This window comes from Meleagris gallopavo, chromosome 14 (genome assembly GCF_905368555.1).
Source record: "Meleagris gallopavo chromosome 14, MGAL_WU_HG_1.1, whole genome shotgun sequence".
In the NCBI taxonomy this organism is placed as follows: Eukaryota; Metazoa; Chordata; class Aves; order Galliformes; family Phasianidae; genus Meleagris; species Meleagris gallopavo.
The window spans coordinates 1,823,678-1,851,361 of NC_139417.1; the positions used below are offsets into that span (position 1 = coordinate 1,823,678).

A 27,684-nucleotide genomic window follows, 5' to 3' on the forward strand; every position below is an offset into this window, starting at 1 on the left:
AACAACATTGTGTTTCCCCAAACCTTTGATGAAAACATGCACTGAAAAAGAATTTCCAGGGGATTTTGACATGGCATAATGGTTTTTATTTTGTTTGTTTGTTTTTTAACAGGCGAGTGCATAGATAAGATTGTTTTACTCTCATTTCCAGTAAACCCTTAGAATCATAGAACGGCCTGGGTTGAAAAGGACCTCAAAGATCATCTAGTTTCAACCCCCCTGCTATTGGCAGGATTGCCAACAACTAGACCAGGCTGCAAGAAACATGGTTTCTTGCCACTAAGTCACACTACTTGTGGGGTTTTTTTAATTTGTTTGTTTCATTGTTGTTGTTTTCCACATACCTTCATAGTGCTATTTAATTGGAAAAATATTCTACAGGCTGCTAAAAAGCAGAAGACTTTCCATAACCAAAAACTTTAAGCTGTCAACAAGGAATCTCGACCATTTTATCTTTCCTCAAAATTTCAGCCTATATTTCCTAGTTTGATGTAAAACACACAAACAAGATCTTTCTCTTCACCCTGTAGATAGTTGAGCTCAGGATCCAAACCATTTCAGTAGCTACTGTGAGCCTATGCTGTGCCAAATAATTGCAATAATCCAGCCTGCGCTTCAACAGGTATGATTTTTTTTTGTGATTCAGAGGAAAAAAAAAATAAAAATCAAGGATTAAAAGCTCAATTAACACATCTTATTCTGCATCACAGGACACTGCTGTTCTTCCCCGGTCAGAATCACAGAAATCAACTTCTATGAAACAGTTTCTGTTTTACAAATAATTACCTTTCTGGGGGAAAAAAAAAAAAAGGAATTTTTTCAGATTCAATTTTTTTTTCTGCAAAATTCAAGTGTTTTGAAATAGCATTTTACATGAACAAACTTGGAAATTCATATTATTCCACCCTCTTTTCACATAAAATCACAGAACTGTAGGGGCTGGAAGGGATCATTGAGTCCAATCCCCCTGCAAAAAGCAGGTCCCCTACAGCAGGCTGCACAGGTAGGCCTCAAATATTTCCAGAGAATGAGAACCCACAACCTCCCTGGGCAGCCTCTTCCAGTGCTCTGTCACCGTCACTGTGAAGAAGTTCCTTCTCACATCAGTGTGCAACCTCCTATGCTCCTCTTTATGGCCGTTTCCCCTTGTCCTGTCCCCGCAGACTGCTGAAAAGAGGTCAGCCACATCCCTCCGACTCCCACGCTTAAGATATCTATAAACATTAATCAGATCCCCTCTCAGTCTTCTTTCCTCAAGGCTGAAACAGATCCAGTTCACTCGGCCTTTCCTCACAGGAGAGTTGCTCCAGGCTCTTTATCATCTTTGCAACCCTCCATTAGACTCTCTCCAGGAGATCCCCATCCATTTTGTCCAGGGAGCCCAGAACAGGATACAGCGCTCCAGGTGAGGCCTGACGAGGGCAGAGCAAAGGAGGAGGATCGCCTCCCTTGCCCTGCTGGCCACATTCGTTTCAATGCACCCCAGGATCCCATTGGCCTTCTTGGCCACAAGGGCACACTGCTGGCTCATGGCCAACATGTTCTCCAGGACGCCCAGGTACTTCTCAACAGAGCTCCTCTCCAGCAGGTCATGCCCTACCCTGTACTAATACTCATGATTATTCCTTCTCAGGTGCAAGACTCTACACTTGCTTTGTTAAACCTCATCTGGTTTATTTCTGCCCAGCTCTCCAGTCTGTCCAGGTCCTGCTGAATGGCAGCACAGCCTTGCGGTGTGTCAGCCATTCCTCACAGCTCTCCAACCAGACTCCGCGCTGCTGCTCACAATCCTCTGAGTTCGGCCAGTCACCAGGTCTCAACCCACCTCACCACCCACTCATCTGTCCCACGCTTTCTTAGCTTCGTTATCAAGATGTTGTGAGGGAAGTATCAAAAGCCTTGCTGAAGTCAAGGCAGATGACTCCACTGCTCTCCCCCCATTTACCCAGCTGGTGATGCCATCACAGAAGGCTATGAGGTTGCTTGAGCACAATTTTCCCTTGGTGAATCCACGCTGACAATTCCTGATGAACTTTTTCTCTTTCAATTGTTTGGAGATGGCATCCATCACCTTTCCAGGGACAGAAGTGAGGCAAGTGAGGCTGACTGGCCTGTAGTTTCTCCTTCTTGCCCTTTTTGAAGACCAGAGTGTCATTGGCTATCCTCCAGTCTTCTTTTTCCAAAACCTTTCAAAGATAATAGAAAGCAGTTCAGCAATCACCTCTGTCAGCACCATCAGGACAAATGGATGTACTCCATTTGGGCCCATGGATTTGTGCAAATTGATTCCACCTAGATGCTCCCAGACCATCCCCTCTTCAACCTGAGGGAAGCTCCCCATTTCCCAGACTCTCTCTCTTCCCTCCAGTGCCCAGGAGTCTTGAGGGGGAGTCTTTGAAGCAAAGACCAAAGCAAAGAAGGTGTTCAGCATCTCCACCTTCTCAGCATCCCCCGTTACCAGGATACCTCCCTCGTTCAGCAGGGGACCCACGTTATCCCTACTCTTCCTTTCACCGTTAACATACTTTAAAAAACCCTTCTTATTTTCCTTTATCTTCCTTTATCTCATAGTCACTTGAGAATCAGCAAGTTCTACAACACCAACTGAAGATTCTGATGAGCATCTACTCAGATGTGACTTTTTTTTTTTTTACAAGAGAAAAAGGCAACAGCATGCCTGATGGGCTTTGGCTTTTGAATAATATGTTCAAAGCATTGTAGAGGATCAATCCATTGTAATCATTTTTCAAGAAATGAATGATGAGGAAGACAAACTAATATGTTTTTCTGATCACACTTAGCTCAGGGTGAAGAGGAACACCTTGAAGCAGCAGCTCTTATCCAATCTTTGCCCTTTTTCAGGTAAGAAGTTACAGCTCCTCTCCAGCAATTACCCAGGCTATTCAGTTGTTGCATTTGCTGAGTATTTGACAGGCCTCAAATTTCCATTTCACCAGGGCTGTTCCTGTGGGTCCCCTTTGTATACCACCAAGAGTTTCAACAATCACTTTGGAAGACTGAGCTTTTTCAAGTATTTCTCAATGGTAGGGCAGGAAACTACACAATCTACAGCAAGCAGGTTCTTCTCATTGCCTCTTGCTTACCTGTTTCTCCAACCTCAATAACAACACAAGCTTTATGTTTACCAGAGGATTACAGATAGCAAGAGAGACAGGAGCTGCAAGCAACTGAACACTAAACTTCCTACTCAAGATCCACCAAAGGACAGCAGATAGTCACTTTCATACTACATGTCTCAAATTCACAGATGAGATGTGCTTGCTTCCCTCTGACATGTTCAGGTTACTTCAAAAGCCAAAGGCCACAGAAGATTCACCCGGTAGGGATACTGACAGAATAGCCTATGTTTCTGGGTGTTCACCCTTTGGCCTCTGGCATAAGCTCTTTGTAAATCCTTTGACAATGAGCTGATAAATAAGAAGTCACTCCACTGAAGGGCAAGCTGAGCCAGCTGCCTGAAGAAGCTGTGAGGTCAGTGGAAAATCTCAAACATATCTTGGAGATAAGAACGATGATCAAACAGCCACTCATTTTCTGAGGAGCAGCAGATTTTCAACTCAGAGTTCACATCATCTGTGATGAAGACTGAAGTTTCACCCCCGTTACAGTCTTTTTTTTTTTTCTTCTATATTCCGGTCAACCACTGACACCAGACACATTCCCTGTGAGTGGTGATCACTCCTATGCAATACCTGGGTCTATAAAAGAACAAGACACACACTGAGTTAACTTCTGTATTTCACTCTGCAGTACTGACAGTAACTACCTCCTGTCAAATAGCAAGGAGAACTGGCCACCAGTTTCATCCTGTTAGTGCTTAATGGTGGAAGAGCAGCAACGAAGCACTAATGTCAGCAATGCTAGAAAGAGAGACTGCAACTGCATCCATGAAGTTAAGAGAGTGGAACCCAGGCTACTCCTTCCAACGGGAGCAAACTCCCTTGGAGCAGTTTTGAAAACCTTGGTGATCACTCCCCAGCTGCACCACTTTACACTGTCTGCTATATTTTTTGTGTCAAGTTTTCATGAGGCATAAAAATGCTTTTTCTTATTCATCTTTCTCCTACACCTCCTGCATTTCACTATATTGAAGAGGAAGTAACTTGGCTGTTATTTTAAAGCAGAGACTTCAATTCAGAACAACAATGCAAATGCTGTGGTAACTTCTTTAAAAAAGAAATTGCTGCAATAGACAGCTATTGTAACCTTTGCGACCTATTTCAAAGATTTTTATTTATTTATTTTTACTGTTCTCAGTAATATATTCTGTTTTTAGCTGAGGGTTGATGCCTGCAGTTCAGGATGCAAATCTCTGAAGGTCAAGCACACTGACTCAAGAAGCAGGTTAATTCTACTGATTGCCTATTCCACAACCACAAGAGAGAAGACAACAGATTAATGAGGGTCAAAAGAATCAGAAAATGAAAGGATTCCTACTCCACATATCTAAATATAGTTTGTTATAGAAGAGCTGTCAGACTAATAGCATTGTACAGAATTAAGTAAGGAAGAAGATATCTGCTGACGGTCAGAGCAGAGCTGCTTATTCCCAGCTGCCCTCCCAATGGACATGTTTTGTCATGCTTCCATGATGCATAGAAGCAAGCATCCATCACAAGAGGTACAATCAAAGAAACAGCCAGTTGTACCTCCTGCACACATATAAAACTGTATAGATATTAAATTACTATTCCAAATATATCTACATTTAACTTAACAAATAGGTAGATATACTGAACATCACCGATCAAAGGATGTCTCATAGGAGAGTGGCAGTCCTTCAACAGCAGATCCACTGGGAATGTAAGATTTGCCATCGTAGAATCATATCATAGAATGGCTTAGGTTGGAGGAGACCTTAAAGATCACCTAGTTCCACATCCTCTGCTGTGGGCTGGGCTGCCCACCACAGGATCAGGATCCCATCCAAGCCTTGAATGCCTCCAGGGATGAGGCATCCACAACTTCACTGGGCAGCCTGTTCCAGTGCCTCACAACCCTCTGAGTGAAAAAATTCTTCCCAACATCTAACATAAACCTCCTCACTTTTTGCTTAAAGACGTTCCCCCTTGTTCTATCACTATTATACCATGTATAAAGTTGTTTCCCCTCCTGCTCTCTTAAAGTTCCAAAATGCCGTAACAAAAGGCCCCCAGAGCCTTTTCTTCCCCAAGCTAAACAAGCCCAACTACTTCAACCTTTCTTTAAAGGAGAGGTGCACCAGCCCTCTGATCATCTCTGGACCCATGTCCTTCCTGCACTGGGGACCCCAGGCCTCAATGCAGCACTGTAGATAAGGCAAGGCTTTACAAGGGCAGAGCAGACAATCCCCTCCCTGCTGCCACCCCTCTGTTGATGCAGCCCAGAATGCACAAGACTACTTTACAGGACTGCTCTCAATGAGTTCTTCTCCCATTCTGTACTCATACTGGGAATTGCCAAATGCAACATCTTGGCCTCGTTAAGCACCATTAGGTTCTCACGTGCCCATCATGTGAGCCTGTCCAGGTCCCACTGGATTGTGTACCTTCCTTCCATTATGTCATTTGCATCACTCAGCTTGGTGTCATCAGCAAACTTATCAAGGGTACCCTTGATCCCACTGCCTATGTTGTTCATAAAGATGTTGAAGAGCAGTGGACTCCAGACAGACCCTTGGGGGACACCACTCATGACGGGCCTCCACCATTATTTAGAACAGAATAAAATCTCATCACATCTGAGTCCTGTCTCTTGCACAATCTAGAACCAGTCTTGAAGAGAAAGCATTCTCATCCCACTGACATTAAGATGGTGAGGCACTCTCACAGGCTGCCCAGAAAAGCTGTGGGTGCCTGGGATGGGACCCTGCTCTGGTGGGTGGCAACCATCCCAAGGCAGAGTTGAAACAAGATGGTCTCGATTGCTGCTTCCAATCTAAGCCATTGTATGATTCCAGCAATGCATGAATAGGATAGCACAAGAGTCCCTCCTAGCAATTGGAAATGATGGATAGTTTGAGGTTACTTCTACTATAGAAGAATATATGAAATATCTTTTTTCTGTAGCTAGTGGCTATATTTTTTGATTGTGAGGGGCTAACACAGAAGAGCTCAGCAGCTGACCTTTTCTTTGGTCAATCTGAAAGCAAATCATCTCAGTCTTTAACAGAAAGATCTGTAAGCCAGCATGCAGAGATGCTTGGCAAAGCAGCATTATATACAAAAATGGATACTCTAAGACATTTTGCAATCATAATATACTACATGCAATTCCCAGGTGGTAATCATGAATTGTCTCCAAATAGAATTAAAACGTGAGTGAAAGCGAGAGATTGTTAATACAGTCAGCTCCTATTGAAAGTGTTCTGTAACTTCAGCAGATTCATGACTTTCAAAGGGAACTGCATCCACATCCATACAGAAAAGAGAAACAGGAAACAGATTCACATAGAGCAACGTCTGCTTCAGAGCAGATATTCCCCAAGGGGGTAACAGCTGCTGTACTGGCTCAGGACAGTCAAGCAAACTGAAGATCAAATCTCAGCAGTTCTTAAGTATTTGAAAATAAAAGCACATTCCTGGTTTCAGCCAGCATAGAGCGGGAGACATCTTGCACATGCAGGAGCTTTAAATATATGTTAGCGTATCAATTTAGAGGTGATAGGGAGCTTAAGGTCCACTCAACCTGGCAGTGTACATGAACAAAAATAAAACACATATTAAGAACCCACCTTTTCCCTTGTGATAAGCTTGAACAGTGCAAGCTGAAGGAACAAGACTGAGAGGATCTCTGCAGTGCGGGAACACTTGGGAGAGCTTTATTCTGCCAGCACATTTGGCTGGGAACTTGAGGAGCATAACAACGAGCATGTGTGACCTCTCTGACTCCTGAAAATTTAGAAACTGATAGTTTAAATTCCACACACCCTACAGAAACAAACTTACTTATGACAACATACATAGATTACTCTGACATAATCAATCTAGTTAAAAGTTTTCCCGGGGACAGAAACCTAAGACATTCAATTTAAAGACAGTTTAAAGTCTTTTTAAAGTAACATTTTCCCAAATTAAACTTTAAAAAGCATTGCCCTGTACAAAGCTTGCTACACAACTTCAAAACCAAGTCACAAATCCTGAGGGAAGCTGCTTAGATTGTTTGTTGCTGAGATAAAAATGACCAAGTGATAAATCATCCCGCAATGATTGCTTTCTATTTGTCAGGTGTTATCATAAAGGAAACTTGCATACCCCACACAAAACCTCATTCCAAATGCATGTATTTGATATTACCCGTTACCTACTGTTATATCTTGGTGACATTGTAAGCAAGTTTCCTCAAGTTTCCTCATCCCTTTGTTGTAAAAGATGCAGGGCTTTGTCATGGAGAGGACCGGTCCCAGATTTTACTCAGGCCCAGCTCTGCATCCCAAGACCAGGACAATTCTCAGGCAGGATAAGAGGAGATCTGCTTTGGATTCTCTGCTTCACCAAGCAATTTGAGTAACCTAATCTGTGCCATACCCAGATCTTTAAGAAGTACCTTGCCTCCAGAATCCCTTACATAAGAAATGGGCAAGTCTGAATCTCTACGAACCTGCACCACCTTCTTGTGCAAATACAAAATATGTAACAGGAGACACATAACCTTTCCCTCTGTTATAAGAGCATCTAATACCCACACTTGTTAAAAGCTGCAATGCCAATCCTAAAACATTAGTGACCTCTGACTCTCAGATCCCAGTGGATTGATTTTAAAACATCGCTGTAGCAATTGGATGGATCAATACAATGGGAAAGGCATTACAACAAAAGTGTGACGATGGAAGAACAGGCACAATAAAGAGGTGCTACAAAGGAAGGGAAGAAGATTGCTCACCCATATCAGAAGATTCCAGGTTTGCAGGGGAAAGCTTCACCAAAGAAGGATCTCCAACTAGAGCTCCTTCTCCAGTAGCAGCCAGCCCCTCAATGAGGTCTAAGAGAGGTGCAACCAGGCTCCTCCCCTTCCTATCACACAGCTGAATTGCCTTCACCTGTGCTCCCAGTGCCGACTGGATCCTTTCCCCAGGTGCTCCATCAGTGGTTCAGGCAAGGACTCAACAGTTACCATACAATTGCCAAGGGAAAAAAAAAAGTAGAGCTGAAATGTCATTGTAGCAGATGTAATTTTGTACCTGAGGATTCCTCCCCACAGACCACTTCATACTAAAGTATACATACTAAATTTTCAGCAACTGCTTACATCTCTCAGACACATTTACAGCTATCGCCGGAATCAGTAGGTTCCAGAATACATGAGATATTGCTCAAGTAGTTGCTCAAGTAGAGAGAAAAAAAATCAAATGTATTTTTAAAAAAATGATCACAGAAAAACACCCAAACCAAGCAAACACTAACACTAACATCTTCAGGGTAATTCAGTCTGACACCACTGAATGGTATCTCAAACTCTTTGAAAGACTCTCCAGAACAGCTCAGGCAGCTTGTCTTTCAGGAGGAGTCTTTTTTGCTAAATAATTTTCCATACGTGAAATGGCTTACTTGAAAAAGAAGCACCTTCTCAGCAGAGGGTAGAGAGTTTGTAAGACCTTTCACATGGGGAAGCTTCACAGAACTATTTCACAGCAGAGCTTCCTCAAAAGGCCATCACTCAAGAGGACAGAACTTAAGAGGCTGTATGCTATCTGAAAAGAAACCCACATTCTTGATTTAAGTTAGGAGGTGAGAGCAGATATTTTGCAAATGGTATAGCTCTGTATACACAATAGTGTGTTGGTTTAGAGGTGATAGGAAGCTTAGGGTCCACCTTGACCTGGTAGTACACATGCATGTTAATAAATAAAAAATATTAAAAACCCACCTCTTTTCCAGTGACAACTGTGCTGACAGGGCAGTCTGCAGGAACGTGCCTTGACAGAGGATCCCTACAGTGCTGGAACAGCTGGAAACACTTTCCTAACACCAGGTCAGCTCCAATGTAGTTGCCACATTAGAAGCCCAAATTTAGATAAGCTCGGAATGTTTTAACATCTTATTGATAATACAGCTGGGTTGTGTTACTTTACATTTTACTTAGGCAGAGTGGTACATATAAATATAGACAAGTTTTTACACCTTCAAAGCAAGACCCTACTTAAAGTTCAAGAGAAAAGTGAGCCAAATTTAGTAGCAGGAACACATTCTGGGTTTGCAGCTATTAAGAGCCACACAACACCTGCTAGCTGTGTAAGTGAATTACATTTCACAAGAATGTTTTCTTCAGTTTTGATTCACATAGTTTTCCTGTCCCCAGCTTCCTACTTCCAGCTAAACCCAGTCCCAGATCTCCAACAACACTTCAGCATTTTTCTGCAGCTTTGCATGGGGAAAACAATTCTTCCAATGTTCTGCAGCAATAAGATCTTTCAGTCTTGAACTGTCTGCAGAACTCCGACAGGCATCAGAGGAAAACAGTGTGAATAATTACTGTGATGAGAAGCAGTGTCCTGTGAGTTGCATGCAGCACATCCAATAAAGCTCCTCTGGGCAGTGGCATGCAAACACAACAGGGGCTGCTGAGTCACCCAAATCCCCCAACTCAAGGAGAAACTAGATAGCAGAGTGTCTAGAGACAGCACGGCGAGCCATCTTATCTGTCAGCAACAATGGGGATCTCCAACAGGACACAGACATATCCCAGCTATCCCCAGAATGCTCCTGATAGCTTGTTCCGTGAGGTGCACAGTGCATGCAGGAAGATCTTGTATAAAGCTCGAGGGGTAGCAAAGAGCTTGCAGACTCCAGTCTCTACACTCATAGTGCCTCATGGAAAAGTAGAAAAAATAGGTTTTATTTGCCATCAGCTCAACACAAGCTCAGCAGGGAAAGAGGGGAGCAGGAGGGATTTAGTGCAAAACAGTGCTGACTTAAGTACACATCACAAGTGAAATCAGGTTTCCTGCAGTGCAAGTCCCATGCAACCATTTCTGCACAAATCGCATGGCTGCTCTTGATATGGCAGTGACTCAGGTGAGTTTGGAAGCTACAATGTGCCAAGGGCCACAATGCCAGTGCTGCCCCTGTCCATGGCAATGACAGCTCAAACAGTCCATGCAGGAAAACATATTCAGCAAGAGCTGAGGAGGGCTCAAGAAGCTATGACAATTCCTTCTTTGTTGGCACATACTATTCTTGTTTAGAAGTGTGCATCCACTGAACAGCTGGGATGTGTCGCTCCAGATGTGTTCCTAGGCACGTGCTTCTCTGCAGGCTGTGTACCTTACATTCTGATCTGCTGTGTCCCAGCAGAGCTCCAAGACAGAGGATACAGAGGCATTCTGGCTAACAGACACTGTCTGGTAAGGTACCTACAGGGTTTATCCGGAAAGAGGTAGCAGGAGGACTGGGAGGAAAGTGGACAGGGGCTGTCAGGGAACATCTGCCCGCAAGAGGAGAAAAAAGAGTTGTAGAGGGGTGGTAGAGGGGAAGGCTGGTCTCCTCTATACACCTGCCTCCATCTCCTGGAGACAGAAATGATCTGAAAAAAGTTGCCATGTGCTTGCCTCTGAGTATTTACCTGTCCCTCAGCAGGAAATGTGCCACTGCTAACAAGAACAGTGAGAGGGGTGACCAGGCACAGGGCCTCTCACAACGAAACTCATTTATCTGATCCAAGTACTTTTCTTCCCTAATTGTGACTTCTTTTCTCAGGAGATGTTTCCTCCTGTCTATTGTTGATTGCTACTGTAATTCCTCTGTAGCTGTATTTGTCATGATCTTTGCTTCCAATAATCAGGTAACCATGAATTCCCCATGTTTCTCAAGGATCCTATCTAGAAAGGATGCTGTAAAAGACTTTTTCTTTTGGTCCTGGGAGGTTGAAAACACTACAGTGCAGGGCAGATCACTGATCCCATCAGAAGACACTAGAATTGTTATCAGTTTTAAACACAAACGGGAAACAAACCCCCAGATCCCCAAGCATCCTTCCCTTAGACTGGAGAGAAGTGCTCGTCTCGTCACCTTGAAGGATTAAGAACTACATCACATCTCATGGCTGGAATGCTAACAAACGTTGCAATAAATGAGTTGCTGGAAACCTACTTGCCCCACTGGAGATCTGAAGGAAAGCACAGCTTCAGTGCACTGTGCACCTTCCCCAGGGGGTAGCTCAAAGCTACTTGCAAAGGATGATTTGCTTCTACTGACCAGGCGTGCCCAAAGTCACACGCTCTTGCTTTTTGTTGTGCATGTTGAGGAAGTGCTTCAGACTGAGATGAGACTCTCAGAAGAACCACTCCTCCTCAGAGATCTGTGAAGGGTCACAGAGAAGCAGGATATTGCTTCATGCCAGGAAACAATCTTCTTCCTAGGAGATGAGGACCAACAGTCTAGATGATCGTGGTGACAAGACAGGTTCCTAGCCAAAAAGACAAGCTGCAGGTCCAAGTCCCATGCCAATAAACAGGGTCAGACATGGCCCAGCTATCAGCAGGCAGCTCTGAGATTAAATTAGGAAGTCAAACCATGGGAGCTGGGCACAGGGCTGTGCAGAGTGAAGGCAAGTACCATCATCAGACCATCAGAATAGCTCAGGGAGCCACTTCTTCCCAACATGCTGACATGCCTTGAGGCAGAGCAGAACAGCTGCAGCACTGTGCTCCTCCCAAAGCATCAGTGCAGCAGCATGGAGGCAAAGGCAAACAGAGTCAGAAAGCGATTATACCTTCAGGTAACAGAGGTGCAAAGCTGAGCAAGCAGTTGTTATCCACTTTCATCACTAAGCATGGGGCTTTCTTTAGAGACAAAACAAACTAAACCCAACAGCACAACAGTGGCAGTTATTCCTAACAGCAAGGGGAGATAAATACCCTGCACCAATGGATACCGTAAAAGCAGAATGCATAGGATAAGAGTGACAGTAGCATTAGAAACGTTGGAAACAGGCCGAGACACAACACCCACATACACCCCTCACTTTCCGGGGGAGGTTCAGCAGTCCTGGAGCATCATGGAATGCTCCCACGATAGTTTTCAACCCCCAGCCAAGAACACACTGCGCAGAAACTGGAGTTGTCCAGTAATCAAAACCAGAAAATGCTTTTAGTTCTGCTGCTGAGTTTTATCCCTGCAATGGTACTCTTTGACTCTGTGTCAGAACATACAACCTTACATTCAGAAAGATTTAATGAAAAGCATGCAGTGGCCAGAAATCCTGCTGCCAGTGGGGAGAGAGGGGAAGAGAAGGAAAAATATATCAAATGGCTTACAAAGAAAGATGCATGTGCGCTTCCTAGCAGAGGATACAGTTTTCTAAACCATACCATTTGGGGAGCTCCCCCTAACTGATGCTTCCTTGAAGGCAAAAAGATAAACAGATCTTGGGGCCAGTGTAAGGGCTGTGTTCTGCAGCTGCAGCAGCCTCTCAGAAGGTCCCGTTTGTATTGCCTTGGCTTGTTCTTCGAGCTCTCTGAGTCCCCACGTATAAAGAACTGGCTGCAGAGGCATACTCCAGCCATTGCAAAGAGAGGCAGCTCTGCCAGGCACGATATTTTCTGGAGCTAATCTTTTAGAAGTTGAAAATAAAGAAAGAAGTCCCAGAGTTTTGCTTTCAGCAAAACAGTTATGGAAATATTCATTTCCCCGACATCTCCAAACATAATGGTTAGGAGTTACCAGACCTGCCAATACCAATACCTAGGAAGGAGTGAGCCTGGCTTTACATTCTTAAAAAAAAACAACAGTCAGCACCACTCTCTTGGATTGGTTTTGCTCAAGAGAAAGCTAACCATGGAGACACACCAACACTTCCCAGTTTAGAGGTTCCTACACAGGCTCAGAGCAATACCTGTGTCCTCCTGTCCAGCCCTTCCAAGCACATGCCAGTTTGTAGCCAGGTGGTCATGGAAGGAAATAATCACTGAGACTGCAGAACATTTAGAAATAACCTCGGCATCATTTCTACAGAGACTCGCTGCCCTCGGGACGCTCTACAAAGCTTTAATTGTGCTGACACTTCTATGTGGGCACTAGAAACAAAACTCTCTCCAGGTTTAACAGTCCCAGAGCTCCGAGATGAGCCAGCCAGCTCCACAGCAGCTGCCCAGTACAGTCTCCAGCAGAGATTGAGTTGGCACCCAGGTGAGAGCAAGAGCTGGCCAAGAATATATTGCACTTCCCTCCTCAGTCAGCTCACAATTATTTTTAGCTGAAATTTTTTTTTCAGCTTTAGATGAACTTAGCCCAAACTTCACCAGTCGGGGGGGGAAGCACCCTATTCCCTGAATTAGCCCCACTTCTCTGTGGTGAATTTTACTTGTACTTTCTCAAGTGTTTTGTAGCAAGTTGAGAAAGTAAAGTCGAAGAAAAATGCCTCTTTTACAACTACTTTTCCTCCCCTTGAAATCAAAGGGAACTCTCATAAAGCCAAACTAACGCTCTTCTAAAAGCACAGATTTCTCCCCCTCAGAAGAGAAAAACAAAGATCATGACTCAGATATGGGGCTGTAACTTCCTCCTCCTATGACTCAAAACCTTTGACCTCTAACATTTCTCCATAGGGTGCCATAGGTCTGGCTGATTTCATCATATGTTGTATCGACACCAGAGACCCACTGCAACTTTCAAATACAGTTTTGGTCAAGCCAACAGCTTGCATAGAAGCACTTAGAAATCTGAAATTTTGATCTTGAAATACTTATTTTCTTTAAAGCAGAAGGGAAAGAAGATGGCAGAGTAGTGGCTGGCTGGAAAAGATGTTGTATTTACAGAACACAGCCTAACAGAAGCAGGTCATAATCTCCCCAGCAAACCACACACTTTAGGGACCCCCACCGTCTCAGGAAAAGCCTGAGAGGTTTCTTGGCTGTCCAGATAGGAAGATAATGCTCCTACATAGCTGCAAGTAGCTATGTTTAGATGCATTTTGTCATCCTGGAGCAGTTCCCTGGGTATTAAAACAATCAATTTGTCCATAGCATCATAATGCTTTGATATTAGATTACAAGACTAACATCACCCTTACCTTCAGCAAGTCAATTGAAATAGTTGTTCTTCTTTATTTACTAAATTCAGTATAGGTAATGGGATTATAGATAGAAAAAAAAGAATGAAAATCAGTACTTAGAGTAAATGTGAAGGTTCCTCATATTAAATATCCCAACAAAAACTTGAGCAGAAAGCCAGTTTTAGTATGGTCTTCTACAGCAAGGCTGTGTTGGTTACACAGAACGCCTGAGGAGGCCCAGGCTTTCTTTCATAACCTGAAGCCATTCAAGGACCACAAAGATTCAGAAAAGTATTCTCCCCAACACTGATTTCCTACATCAAAGTTCAACTCTAGAAAGACTATGGACCTTCCAGTTTCTAGATCAATGTCCTGTCTCTTTCATTGCAACAGCATTGCTCACATGGTTATCCCTGTCCAAGGCAGTGAATCCAGCAAGGCTACCACTGACCAGGGCTTTGGCAGAGTTCTTGAAGGAGCAGGGAGGTGATCATCCCTCTGTATTCAGCACTGGTGCAGCCGCATCTTGAGTGTTGTGTTCAGTTTTGGGCCCCTCACTACAAGAAAGACATCGAGGCCACGGAATGTGTCCAGAGAAGAGCAACAAAACTGGTGAGGGGTCTGGAGCACCAGTTTTGTGAGGAGCAGCTGAGGGAGCTGGGACTGGTCAGTCTGGAGAAGGGGAGGCTCAGGGGAGACCTCATTGCACTCTACAACTTCCTGAAGGGAGGCTGTGATGAGGAGGGGTTTGGCCTCTTCTCCCAAGCAACAAACAGGACCCGAGGAAATGGCCACAAGTTGTACCAGAGGAGGTTTGGGTAAGACATAAGGAAAAGCTTTTTCTCTCAGACAGTGGTCAGGCACTGGAATGGCTGCCCAGGGAGGTGGTGGAGTGGCCCCGTCCCTGGCAGTGCTCAAGAGATGTCTGGATGAGGAGCTGTGAGATCTGGTTTAGTGCTTGTGGTAGCAGTGGTGGTGGGAGGATGGCTGGACCAGAAGATCTTGCAGGTTGTTTCCAACCTTGTGATTCTATGATTCTATGATTCTTGGTTGATCTCTTTCTATGATCGTCTGCTCCCACCTGACAAAGAAAATCCAAACAGGTGCCTCTTTCAAGAGTAGCCAGCTTATCCCCTAGCACCTACACTCTTAAACTGGTCTTGAGACAGGAGATCAGCTAGCCCCACAAAGAAGAGAACTATTCCTCAAAGTCAGTGAGAAAGCCCTCAAGGTACAAGCTATTGCAGCTGGAAGAAAAAAAAAAAAAAGAAGAAGAAAAGAAGCAAACAAAAAAGCAGCAGGTGTGAATGGTAGATGCTTATGATAGTACTGCTACCAGAAGAAACTCTTAGCAAGCCATGACCTCAGCACAAAGCCTCTTCAAACACCAACCTCTGTGTTTGGCGAAAGCTACCATTCCACATTATACAGACATACAGAAGCCTCTAATAAATACAGCTCCTGACTGCTTTTTGGTTTCATTAAGACATGCCCATGGTAATATAATGGGAAAACAGATTGAGGAGATGGGAAGAACTGTCTAAAGACAGTGATATCTATTCTAAAGAATGCCAAGCAGCTTTAAAATGACAGCGTTTAGACTTCCAGATTTCAAGAGACCAGCCAGGGCTATTAATGATCACTTACACTGCATAGAAGTGTTCTTGAATGTCTCAAAACCAACTGTTTTGGCTGAGACAGAAAGATATGGTTTCTTCATAGGCTTTAAGTGATAGAAAAAAAAGCATTGCATCCCTTGGTAATTGGCGCCAACTGTTAAACAGTCACCATTAAAAAATATGCTTAAATTTATCTAACTGTATGTCAAGTAGCTCACCTATGCTAAGCTTTCATCTGTTTTTCATCCATGCTCAGGCATCACTTCATCCAATGAAATTTATCCCTGCATTTGCAGGCTGACATAGCAAATGATACTCAACTGTTTAGGCCAGGAGGAAAAGGATGCTGCGTTCTGCTGCAAGGTTGAGCTGCCATCTGTGACCCTGAGCTTGCTTCTAACTACTCTGTGTTTCAGAAATAAAAATAAATTTAACCTTACCTGAAGATCTGAACAGAAACTTGAACAGACTTCTCCAGCAGAATGGTGTAATCCAGTGGCACTGACATTCTGGAGTCTGGTGTGGGGCACAACGGTCAGCCAGAACCAAGCTGCAGAATGAGAATTGTGAGAACATAAATTAGAGTCCTGTGGGCCTTGAAAGAGCATAGAGAGGAGAAAAGGAGATCTCAGGTCTCTCTGTGAACTGTAGTCCCCCACTCTATCACATCAAGATAGCTGTGCCATTCACAATCACAGAGGATCACAGCAGCAGCATTGTGCACAAGCTGTCAGTCCACACATAACCACTCCATGGAGGAAGTGGCACTAACTGGCACTACTTTAATACTGGGCTGTAAACTGTATCAGAAGTGTTTTCTGCATGGGTCAGTCATTCTTCCCATGAAGGCATGAGCATACAGGGTAGGGGTGAGCACAGAGAAGGCCCCTGCAGCTCCATACCAGTACTCAAAAGCAGCAGATCCTCAGCAGACTCTTGAACACTGGCAGAGGACTGCTCTTGTGTTAGTAAAACAGCCATCAGGCTTTGCTCTCTCCCAGCCACAGTCTCAAAAAAAGCCACACTGACAAGATGAGGCTTGACAAAGAGCCTGTGTGTAGGTGATAAGATCAGGAATTTCTCTTCTCCAGGATTGAGATGTGCACTGGGATGAGACAGAACAAACAGGAAAGGGGAGGGAGCCCCATTACATTTAACTGCAGTGTTGGATCCGATCTAGCACTGCTAGGTTTCTAGCACTGATCTATATTGCTTTCTTTCCTCACAGAAAGAAATAAGCACCTCGTTTGTGAATCTTGAAGTAAATCATGCCACAGCCTAACAGTGAGCTTGTGGATGCAGGACATGGCCCGCACTGCCAGGACTCTGGCACTGGGCAGCCCAGGGTTCCTGCAACCTAAGCATCACCAAAGCCAGAATCAACACCTCATCACACACAAACCCACACAAAGAAAAGCAAGCTCTATACACTCCTTAATGAATTGCCTCAGTGTGACACACAGCACATAGTAGAGCTGCTTCTTACCTTGTCTGTAGATCAGTGGTGTTTTCCAGTGATGGATATTTGTCTGTGTGGTTTCACAGCCTACCTGAAATAATTACAACAAATCTGTTTTCCTTGGGTCTGTAGGCAACATCAGGAGGTTTGTTTTGTTTGTTTTTGTTTTTTCTGTAGGAGAACTGATATGAGACCAGTATGTCAGAAACAAGCAGCAGGTCTCTCCTCTCTTGTACTAATTACCTTCTTAATGACTCTGTAACTTTTTAATTCCAGGTACTTCTCAGTGTAGAAGTACCACCAGACAGGACCAAGGCTTAGAGAGCTGGAGCCAGGACAAAACCAGTCCTGCGGTTAGACTGAGCTCGCCACCTATGAAAATTCCTGCTTTCTGCTGAGCCTGAGACATGCACTTACACATCTCCCAGATCCAGCTGTAAAAGTAGTCAAACCTGCTCTAGTTTGGACTTAGAATTAGCAAGCAAGGAAAAAGACAGGAATCTGACTTCAAATACCCAGTACTGATTTGGCTCAAGCGTTCCCCTTTTCATGCCTCCAGACTTTTTCTTCCCTCTCCCCTATCAGCAGCCCTCTCTGCAAGGCAATCATCAAGTAATACTCAACATCTTGTCTAAATAATCACCCCATGTTTTCTAGCCTACCAGGATGGAAAACCTGTCTGACTGCCCAAGCTTCTGCAGGAAACATGATGAGGTGCTAAGAAAATAATTCTGCTTACAAACTTCTTGTAGCTGGATGGAGCTTTTGGCTGGCTGCCAGCTCTCCCTACACGTTGTCTCACCAAGACTCTCCTTTTGCTTCCTGTTCCCTAGGAAGTCTCTGCAAGAGAGCAAAGAAACCAGGATTAAATATATATGACAGAGTCAGGCCAAGGCACACAGTCTGAATTCCCAAAGTACAAGACAAATCACGGATGAACAAACATAATGTGGGCTTACATTTAGCACGAGCCCTCTGTGAATGTGATTGGAACAGCTGCACCTTCCAGCCCAGCAGATTCTGTTAAAACATGGTCTGCAGTGCAACAGATCCCAGAGAGACAGGAGACATGAAGCATTTAGAAAGAGACTGTAGGGATTTGACATCATCTTGAATTCCACCAGGACCACTACCTTCAAATGGCGCTTAAGGCACCAATGTAAAATGAATGAGTGCTCTGAGTCCCAGCCCAGAGCTGCCCAGGTGGAGCTGCAGGACTTCAGTATCTTGATTGGGAAAGGAGGAAATAAAACAGGAAAGCTGTCTGAACTGTCCTCTCCCTCAATGCTTAAGACAGGCACTCAGTGGCCCCTAACACCATCCAGAGCAGCTGAGGGGTGAGTGATGCTGTCAGTGTAGCTCCAAATGTATTACCTGCTAGAGGTGAGCTGATAGTAGCAGAGTGAAGGAATATGGCCCAGACATGGCTGGTGTTGTATTCTTAGTTTTCCCAATGTAGTTCTCTATGGGTCTGATGCAATACTCTAATTTTTTCCATAAGATTAACGAATCTAAAGGCCGCTTTCAACTGTCAAGTTTTTGAAGTATTACCATTAGCAAAACACTTGATTGTGAAAATGTTGGGTATTTAAGTTGGCCTTGGTCTTTGTAGATTCTGCATCTGTTCAGGAGCCTTAGAGTTAAGCTACCGTGCAGCCACAGCACGACACACAGTGCTGGGGAAATCCCACCGAGTCTGGCTGCATTGTCAACCCAGCAGGAAGCTGAAATCCCACAGGAAGGGCTGTTCTAATGATGCTTCCAGGGCAGTTTTGGAGAGCTGAGACATTTTTGTACCAAGGCCAAGGCAGACCTGTCCAGTACCTCCAAAAATGTGGCTCAGTTGAAAAATTTCCTCCAAAACAATGTGTGTGAGAGACTTCTTCTGGAGTTTCATTTACTGATGAAAGCAACACCATATTTTCTTTTTTCTCCAGAATGTTGCATTTCTTTTGGTAGGACAAAGAAGTGCCTCTCTCCATCATTCATGCCCATTTCCACACTACTCAGCGGACAAAGCTTGCAACAGATGAAAAGGAAGAAAGCTTCTGCCACCAGAGTCATGATTTTTAATGAAGTATTTTTAACATTTTTCCTGAATAGGGAACACCAAAGCAACCAACTCCACCTCATATAGCTGACACTTCTTCAAGAAACAACCATCAGCACCATGAGAACATTCACTGTCATACAGTAGGGAGTGGTGAGGTGTAGACAGCAGCTGAATGAGCTCTATTCAAATGCTTTGCTGAACTGGTGTTTAAGTGAGGAAATGCCCAAGGAAGCCTGGAGCCAGAGTGTTTCCTATGAGACAGTGAATCAAGATCTTCCTCTTCCCTGTGACTCAGTGTCACAGGAGGCAAACTGTAGATGACTTCTGGCTGGCTGAAGCCATAGCCATGGTATTAGGAGCGGGCTGGCTGCTCTGAATGCATGCATGACGCTGGAACAGAAGCGGGACAGGAGAGCTGCTGGGGAGGCCCTCCATCATCACAGCTGCCTCAGTTTCAAAGGCTAGCTTGCACCAGTCATGCTGTGAAGATGTCAAATGGGGTAAAGCAGGCACATGTGGCCTCTGCTTTGTGCTTCATGTGAGAAGAGCTGAGGAGGAAAAAAGAACAAAAACAAAACAAAAAAAACCAACACAAAAATCAAGACTCACAACAAAGGAAGAGCTAAGAGCTGGGAAGAAAAACACTTTCTGGTCACAAAGAATAAGTGAAGCTTATTCTTGCAGTTGCCTGCTGGAGAAAAGGCTGCAGGATTATCCCTGCTCATGCAATGCACAAATCTCTTGATAAAATACAGCCTTTCTGCCATCCCATTCAGCCTCTTCAGAGGTGTTCTTTCATGCCTGTAGCCATGTAGTCTCATGACTGATTCTCTTTACCCAGATCTCCTGTTTGGCCATATTGCAGGAGAGGGACAATGCTGAAGAGTGAAACATCTTCTGAGTTTCTAAGAAGCCTGCACTCCTCCTTTTTTAGGTGATTAAATCACCTAAAAAAAAAAAAAAAAAAAAAAAAAAAAAAAGCTTCATATAAGAAAAACAAGGGGAAAAAGGAGATCATATCTAAACCCAGCCAAATATTAGAAAGTAAAGTGACTGCATTCACATATAAAACAAACCTGTGGATTAGTGTGACCACATCAGAGCCTGCAAGGCCTAGTAACTGTTCTGCATGGGGTTATTGCCCACACCCTTTCAGCAAAAGCTACCCGCAGCTAATGCCATCTTCTTGCTCACTTATTTGGAGCTCTTGTTTGGAAACTCAAACCCAGTATACCAGGAGCAACTACTTCCAAATACTTCTTTGATGATTATTCACCCACTTGCAATATTCCACGAGCATTTGTCACTACCAATTAACTAGAAAATACTATTTGCAAAGTAGAGATGAACAAATGGTACACAGACAAGTTCACATTCTGGCTTAAAACAGGTTCCACTTTTGTTTAACATGGCTGAGGCACATAGCCAGCATCTTCCAAAAAGCTTCCAGGGACTGAAACACTACAGCCTGCCCAGGCAATCTACCCATGACTTCGTCCTCCTCAACTACTCTGCAAAGCCACTCCACTCCAAAGTTTCATGCAGCCATTGTTGCATCAGCCATAATAACTTCTCTGAGAGTAGAGAGACGTGATGAAACATCAGGAAAAAAGAGTGCACAAGGAAACTCTGTGATCCCAGTCCATTTCGTGCAGTTAGCCCAAATAAAAGGAAGTGAAACCTCAGTCCTGGTAAGAACTGTGAGATTCTGGCAACTGATTTAACAGCAGCCTCAACTTGAGCTGCTGCCATCTCATCTTCAGAAGGGGGAGTGCAAAAACTCCTCATCCATGAAGAAAAAGAAATCCATGTTGGATTGATTGTAACTCTCACTTCAGGGCCAGCTTCTATGAGCAGTGCTCATAAACATGAACACACGTTGGACTCTCACTTTAGGAGCACCCCATCTGTGATCCACTCACCTGGCTTGTATATTGTTGTGCAGAAGGGAACCAAAGTTGCTGCCTGGTCTCCACTTCATCACTCACTGGAGAGGTCTCTCTGTAGAAACTCGAGAGATCCTGGGAGGAAATGGCACAAGGAGTAAATAAACCACAATGCTTAGTGTAATCTAACAGCTCGCAGAAGAGCCGGTCTTGATTCCACTGCTGCTCTGTACACTGATGTTTCTGGCATGTGCTCATGCACGTTATCTGAACACAGTCAGCACTAGAGGATCTCATCTCTGATAGGAAGCTTTGCACAAAAGGACAAACAACAGCAGCAAAAGCTCTGATTTCCTCCAAAGAGCCCCATCTCTACACAGAAGCCATCACCCCTAGCTCAATGCTGCATGAAGGCACTTTCTGCCTCCCCATGAAATAACCAGCAGAATCTGCACCATAAGTGCTTCCTGCAAGGCAAAGCAGCAGCAGGTGAGCCCAGTGTACAGCCCTGACAAGGAAACATTTAACACTCTCTGCTTACACACTGGGAAAAACTAAAGTCACCCCGAAAGGCAGGGAAGAGGTACCATCATGAGGAAACATAAGGAGGTAGCAGAGACAACCGAGACACCCAAGAAAAAGCCATATTCATTCTCTTATTCAGGCTTGAGATCCCAGAAGAGGCCTTTTTTCCTGGTCTGCAGCAGTATGAAACATCCTTCAGATGACAGCAGCAGTTGAACATCCTGCAGTGCCTTTCACACTGTTTGGGGTACCGAGGAAGTCGAAGCCCTGGCTGCTTCCCAGGGCACCTCCTGCTTCCAGCTGCCACACTGCTGGTTCCCATCGAGCCACAGGAGAGCTGGGCAATCCATTTGGTTTCACAGAAAACAGTTCACAGAAAAGTGTATGAAGGTATTCAGATTCCCAAACAATCTGGCAGTTAATTCTGTGGGTTAGAATCTCTGTTGTTTGTTTTTTTTTTAATGGCCTTTTTAAACCTAACGTGATTTTTTAGTTGATTTTATGTGGGGATAACATATTTACAGTTGAACACAAAGAAAATCTGGGGCTAATTCTATCTCTTTTCACATTTGCCAGCCCTTAAAGAGGGGATTACTGCGTCTTCTACCTGATTTTTTCCATTTGCCCACCAAACTGTGTGACTGTTGCTCCCATCTCAGCCAGGATGCTGAGGAGCCCAGTCCACAGCCTTCCCAGGGCTGGGCCAGCTCCAGTTTTTATCAGCCCTATGCCATTTTGAAAAGGAGTTGTTAACTGCCTTCTAACCTTACAGAGGAGTCTAAGCCGACTTTCCCTTGCAGAACCAGATAGATCTCTCAGCACAAACTGGCAAAGGTTTGTTCATCCTGTTGTTACACCAGCTGCTCTGTGGATTACACTGACTAGTGTAGGGGGAGCGTTACAGTTCCATTCCAAGCTGACAGGAGATAACTCATCCAGCCGCCCTGTGCAGTAACAGGGTATTGATCCCAGGGATTTCTGTATCAAGGCTCCCCAGGACCAAAACAGCTCTCTGACAGCAACGCCCTTACCTGGGCCGCTCAGAACTTAGTCTCCTCTGGAGGTGATTTTCCAGTGAGATCTGTGCTTTTGCTGCAGCTGGCCGTAAAGAACAATCAAATCTAATTTCTCACCTACTGCTTATTTTCACAATGAAAATGAAATTTTCCAAATGAAAATTTCCAAATGAAAAAGAAATAAAATATAAATAAATATCTGGAACATCTCAGAGTCCTGTACCATTTTGTCAAATCTGCCTGAAATCTGCAGGTGGGCAGCAATGACACAGGATGCTTTTTTTTCCTCAAACTAAACTAAGAAGGACAGTGGATATATATGTTTCTACTGACACGTCTGCAAAGGCAACTGACTGAAGTGAAGACAGTGAATAACAGTCCCCTGCCCCAAAGTCATCCCAAACACTTTACTGGGAGATTGAGGTCACATCCTCTGACTCCTAAACCGGCATTGATCCACCTGACCGATCTCTGGATGAAAAGCATGTCAGGCTAAAAGCAGTGTGCTGTTAAGTCTTCCTTACAGTTCCATGTTAAAAAGAGGAAAGCAGCACAAGGTCCCTGTCACAGCTACGAGTCATCGCAGAATTGCTTCTGCCCACGACAGCACAACTCCTCTGACAGGCTGGCAGAAAAGCTAAATAGAGAACCTGAATCAAACCTGTGATGTTCCCAAAAGATGTCCTGAAGTGATCTCCTCTTAGCAGTTATTTTTAATATAGGCTGGACTGTGTCATCCTGGAATGGAGTCAAATGAAAATAAGAGATTTAAAGAACTTCACTTCCTCCCTGCTGTCCCTGCGCTCTGCATCAGTCATCACTTCTCAGTTTGTAAACTCTTAATGTGATTTGCACAGGGCCAGGCAAATCAGGCTCTTCCATTTACTCCTATCCATGTATTCTGGTATTCTGGTAACAGGCTGTTCAACTGCTAATGCTTCTGTTTTCCAACTCATTTCATTTTCTCTAGCGACTTTCTTTCGGAGAAGTAGATAACCAAAGCCTTAGGTTCACTCCACGTGGATTCCATCTCTCATTGGTGCCAGCTGTTTCTTTGCAGAAATGCTACTTATGTAGGAAGCAGGTACAAAATCTCTCTCAGTGCTGAATCTAGTTTATTTCCCCGTTTCCGCTCCCTTTTCACCATCAATCAACCCACAAAGCACCGAATGCTGCTCTGCCCAGGGTTCTCCCCCGCTGCCTCCCCTGCCTTTCCTGCCAGTCTCTCCCAAGGGATAGCCAAGGAAACCTGTCCACACCTACACACACTGGTGCTGCGCCTTTGTTTTGGGTACTGACGTCTCTTTGGGGTGGAGGCCACCATTGTTTGAGCTCCCCAATTCCACAAAGGAGTGCTAATGATTCCTTACAACCGCAGTAAGTTCAGTAAATGAAGGGTGGCAGCTACACCCAACCCATAATATTGTTTTTCCTCTGTTACATGTTAGAAAGGGGTTTTCTTCCTTTTGCCATGGGAAGGTGGCTGAAGTCCAAATGTTGCAGCACTGCCTAGGCAGGAACACTAACCCTAACAGGATTTCTGCCAAACATGCAGACTGTCAGGAGGCAGAGCTGGGGCTCACCAGCCCTGAGCCAGGCAGAAGAGCACCTGGGACCATTTGGATTGGAAGACAGAACTGGGCTCCTTCTCCCACATGCCAGTGTGTCAGCCCTCGTGAGAAAGGGATGCAGCCAGTGACGGAGCAGCCATCTGTGGTGTTCAAACAAAGGAGACTGACAGCGCCAACAGAAAAGTACAACTGTGCTATGGAAAGCAGATGCTTTTTCACAAAAATAAAATGACACTCATTCAGCCTGTGAAAGGTATTTCTTGCAGAGAAATTGCACAAGTGCCAATCTGGAATCCCCTTGTTTGTCTCAAGGAGTACCCAGCTCTTCAGGTCTCTCTGACTTGAAGAGTGCAACCATGCACCAACCCTTGGCATCTGGAAGCACCATATAAAGTAAACAGTAGGAGGCATTACTTCCCCTTGTACAGTATGAATGTTACACGCAGGAAGAAATGAAATATTACAATCAGAAGTCTTATTTTGCAGAAGCTAATCTCATTTTTCACGTTCAGTGCAACATCAAGCTCGTCCTCTCAAAACTGCACTGTGTTGAGTCTTGTAAGTTTGGAGTGAAATGATTCCCCATAGAAAAGTTTCATTGTCCCAGAAAAGAATGAGAACAGTGTAAAAAACCAACAAAACAAGTGGTGAAAATTAAAAGGAGGTGGCTTAGAAAAATCCCATCTAGATATGCAGCTTCTCAGTACCAGGGTGAGGAAATGGGTTTTGCTTTCAAGCAAGGGTGGGCCAAATCCTTGGCTGAATAAATCAGCACTGACCTGCTCGTATCAGTGGCTTGTTGCTGATTCACAGCAGCTGAGGGTCTCACCTGCAGTCCTGACAGTATCATGGGAATTTAAATTAAAATCACTTGCAGATGTTGTTTTGATGTTATGTTGTTAAAAACCAAACACACCAAAACAGAACTAAATGAAAATTAATCTAAAATGAGGGAGAGTAAAGGAAATGCCTTTCCAATGCAATGTGGAATCAGAGGCTAGAAAAAACTACAAGACAATATGATGAAATCCCTTGAAGCATTCTTACTGACTAACAAGTCTCTTCGTTCCAGAATAAGGCCATTGGTGGTGTGAAGATTTCAGGGTTTAGTGTGTTTCCTTATGCCCTCTACGAGCTCATGGTAATTCATGGAGCAAACAGCACTATGGATACACAGAATTAACCTGTTTGCAAGTTAACCATGACCATGCTCCCCTTTCACTCGTCCCTTAAAGCACACATGGGCAGGACAGGCCTGAAGCCAGTAGGCCCAGCCCAGCACCTCTCTGCCAGCTCACCCACTGCAACCAGCCAAGAGGAACAGAAGGGTATCCTTCAGCAACAGGCACAGAAACAGAAAACAGCCTGGGAACCCGCGGCACATCACAGCACACAGGGGAGAGGCACACCCCATTGCCAGAGCTTGTGCAACTCTGCTTCCATTTAGTCACAGGGCGGATGCGAGCAGTACTATCTTGGATTCACGCGCAGTGGGGAGCAACAGCCTTCCCACAGAGCACCCCCAGGCTCTCTACTCCCACTCGTGGTCTTCCCTCCTCGTAAATCTGTCCTTCCAGCTACAGCAATGACTTCGCCATCAGCCTTGCCCAATCTAATGATGCCCCAGACCTCTCCAATCCCAGACAGCCGGGCCTCCAGCGAGTGCTCATCCTCCTTTAGGACGAGAAAGGAAGATGCTAATTCACTGCTCAAGTGGGTGGAGGTCTTTATTATGTTTCAGGCCTGAGAAATCTCACTGGTGCACCAAGAACCCCAGAGCTCCTTCCTAATTACACAGCAGAGCACCGCATGATTCATGTCAGCAGCTGCCTGGCCCCCTCACCTCAATCCTTGCTGGTGTAACACAACAAATCCGAGTGGAAGTGATTAGCAGGTTACAACCGCAGTCGCCTGCTCCCCAGCTCCCACACGAACCAGGCGCCACGGATGAGCCACGGGCAGCAGTCAGAGGCCTGTTGAATCATGCTCTTCTGCATTGCAACACTGCAAGCTGCACTTCAAAACCCATCGCCTGGGTTGCTCTCAGATTCCCCACTGAAGGCAGGAGGATGGATGGAGAACCCAGACTGAGAGGCATTTTTAAATTCCCAGGGGTGGTTCAAAAATTAGAACTAGCTCTGGGGCTTGTTTGTTTGTTTGTTTTTCCCTTACCATTTCTCTTTCTTTTTGGTCTGATTAACTTTGGTGATTGACTTGCACAATTTAACCAGGTTGGGCCCGATGAATCACTCATCTTCAGCAAGCAACTGTGAGAGATTGCAGGCCACAAAGGGTTTTTGTTTCAGTAACAAAAAGCAAAGAAAAACAAAACAAAATGAGATAGGGAACAGGGAGAAGGAAAAAAAGACAGTGGGCCAACAGCACTCATGAATATCCTTCCGCTGTCTGGCCTCAGACAACTACCAGCACATTCAATTGTACGAGTGCCAGACCTCCTAGGAAATCTAATAGGCTGCTGTTATTTTTAAAGCTACATTGTAGGTAGCTGTTCCATGTGAAAGACCAGCACATTGGATTTATAGGTACTTGTGCCATTAAGCCACTTCAGATCTCTCACTTCCATAAATCTGTGAGGCTCGCAGGATCTGCCTTTCAACACTACCTCTCTTTTCTGAGTATGGCCATTTGGAAGTGTCTATCACCGCTGCAGAGATCAGCAGCATGTATGCATAAATACAGTTCTGAGAGCCCACTTTTATGTCAATACACAGGCAGATTCAAGAATTTGAATTTCCATGTGGAGAGCACCAGATTCTGTTTCATACGTAAAAAGCTCTTGGTAAATCCGAACCACAAAAGTATGATCTAAAGATAGTTTTAAACTGTCAGATGGCTTCAGGAGAAAAGATCTACAAGTCAGTCCAATCAGTCCTAGCAACCTGGACTCCCAGTGCCCCCTTATGAAAGAAAAACAGTTAACCTTCCTACATTTTATTCCTGAATTGCAAACAGCCTGTGCACAGATCCAAATCAGAGCTCTGCTGGTCAGATGTGAGGAGCTCTGCAAACAAAGAGTGAAGCTGGGGACATGGAGAGGTAAAGCTGTAACCTACAAATTGCACTAGGGACAGGAAAAGCAGGAGGGTTGGCCTTTCCAGTTTGTGGGTGTTAACATAGAAACAGGGGGAAAAAAGAGAAGAAAGAGAAGAGAAGAGAAGAGAAGAGAAGAGAAGAGAAGAGAAGAGAAGAGAAGAGAAGAGAAGAGAAGAGAAGAGAAGAGAAGAGAAGAGAAGAGAAGAGAAGAGAAGAGAAGAGAAGAGAAAGAAAAAGAAAAGAAAGAAAAGAAAAGAAAAGAAAAAAGAAAAGAAAAAAGAAAAGAAAAGAAAAGAAAAGAAAAGAAAAGAACTTGGCTATTCTGTAAGTGAAAGATTTATTTCTCAACAACAACAACAAAAATTTTAACTGGTACAGCTCTTCTGCCCTACAAATAGAACAGGCAAGATCTTGCATTTATGCCCAGCCAGGCTCACTCCTGTCAGCCAGAAGCCTTGAGAAAACACGGATATAGAAGTTGAGGCAATTATTGTTTCTGGTTGCCTACACTA

The 27,684-nt window shown here is 44.4% G+C and overlaps 1 long non-coding RNA gene across 4 annotated transcripts in view; it reads right to left on the reverse strand.

Moving 5' to 3' along the window:
- Nucleotides 1–63: 63 nt before the first annotated feature.
- LOC104913095 (uncharacterized) overlaps nucleotides 64–27,684 on the reverse strand; it is a 65,434-nt gene continuing 37,813 nt past the window's right edge. For 2 of the 4 annotated variants that reach the window (XR_014886264.1, XR_014886263.1), the window contains exons 2-7: nucleotides 21,043–21,141; nucleotides 17,807–17,907; nucleotides 17,095–17,158; nucleotides 7,882–16,158; nucleotides 6,734–6,890; nucleotides 64–3,719 (exon numbers count right to left, since the gene is read on the reverse strand). This is a non-coding gene — a long non-coding RNA (uncharacterized LOC104913095). Of the gene's footprint in view, nucleotides 3,720–6,733; nucleotides 6,891–7,881; nucleotides 16,159–17,094; nucleotides 17,159–17,806; nucleotides 17,908–18,026; nucleotides 18,122–19,957; nucleotides 20,068–21,042; nucleotides 21,142–27,684 lie in introns of those variants that run through there. The other 2 variants (XR_014886265.1, XR_014886266.1) reach the window with 2 other exon arrangements.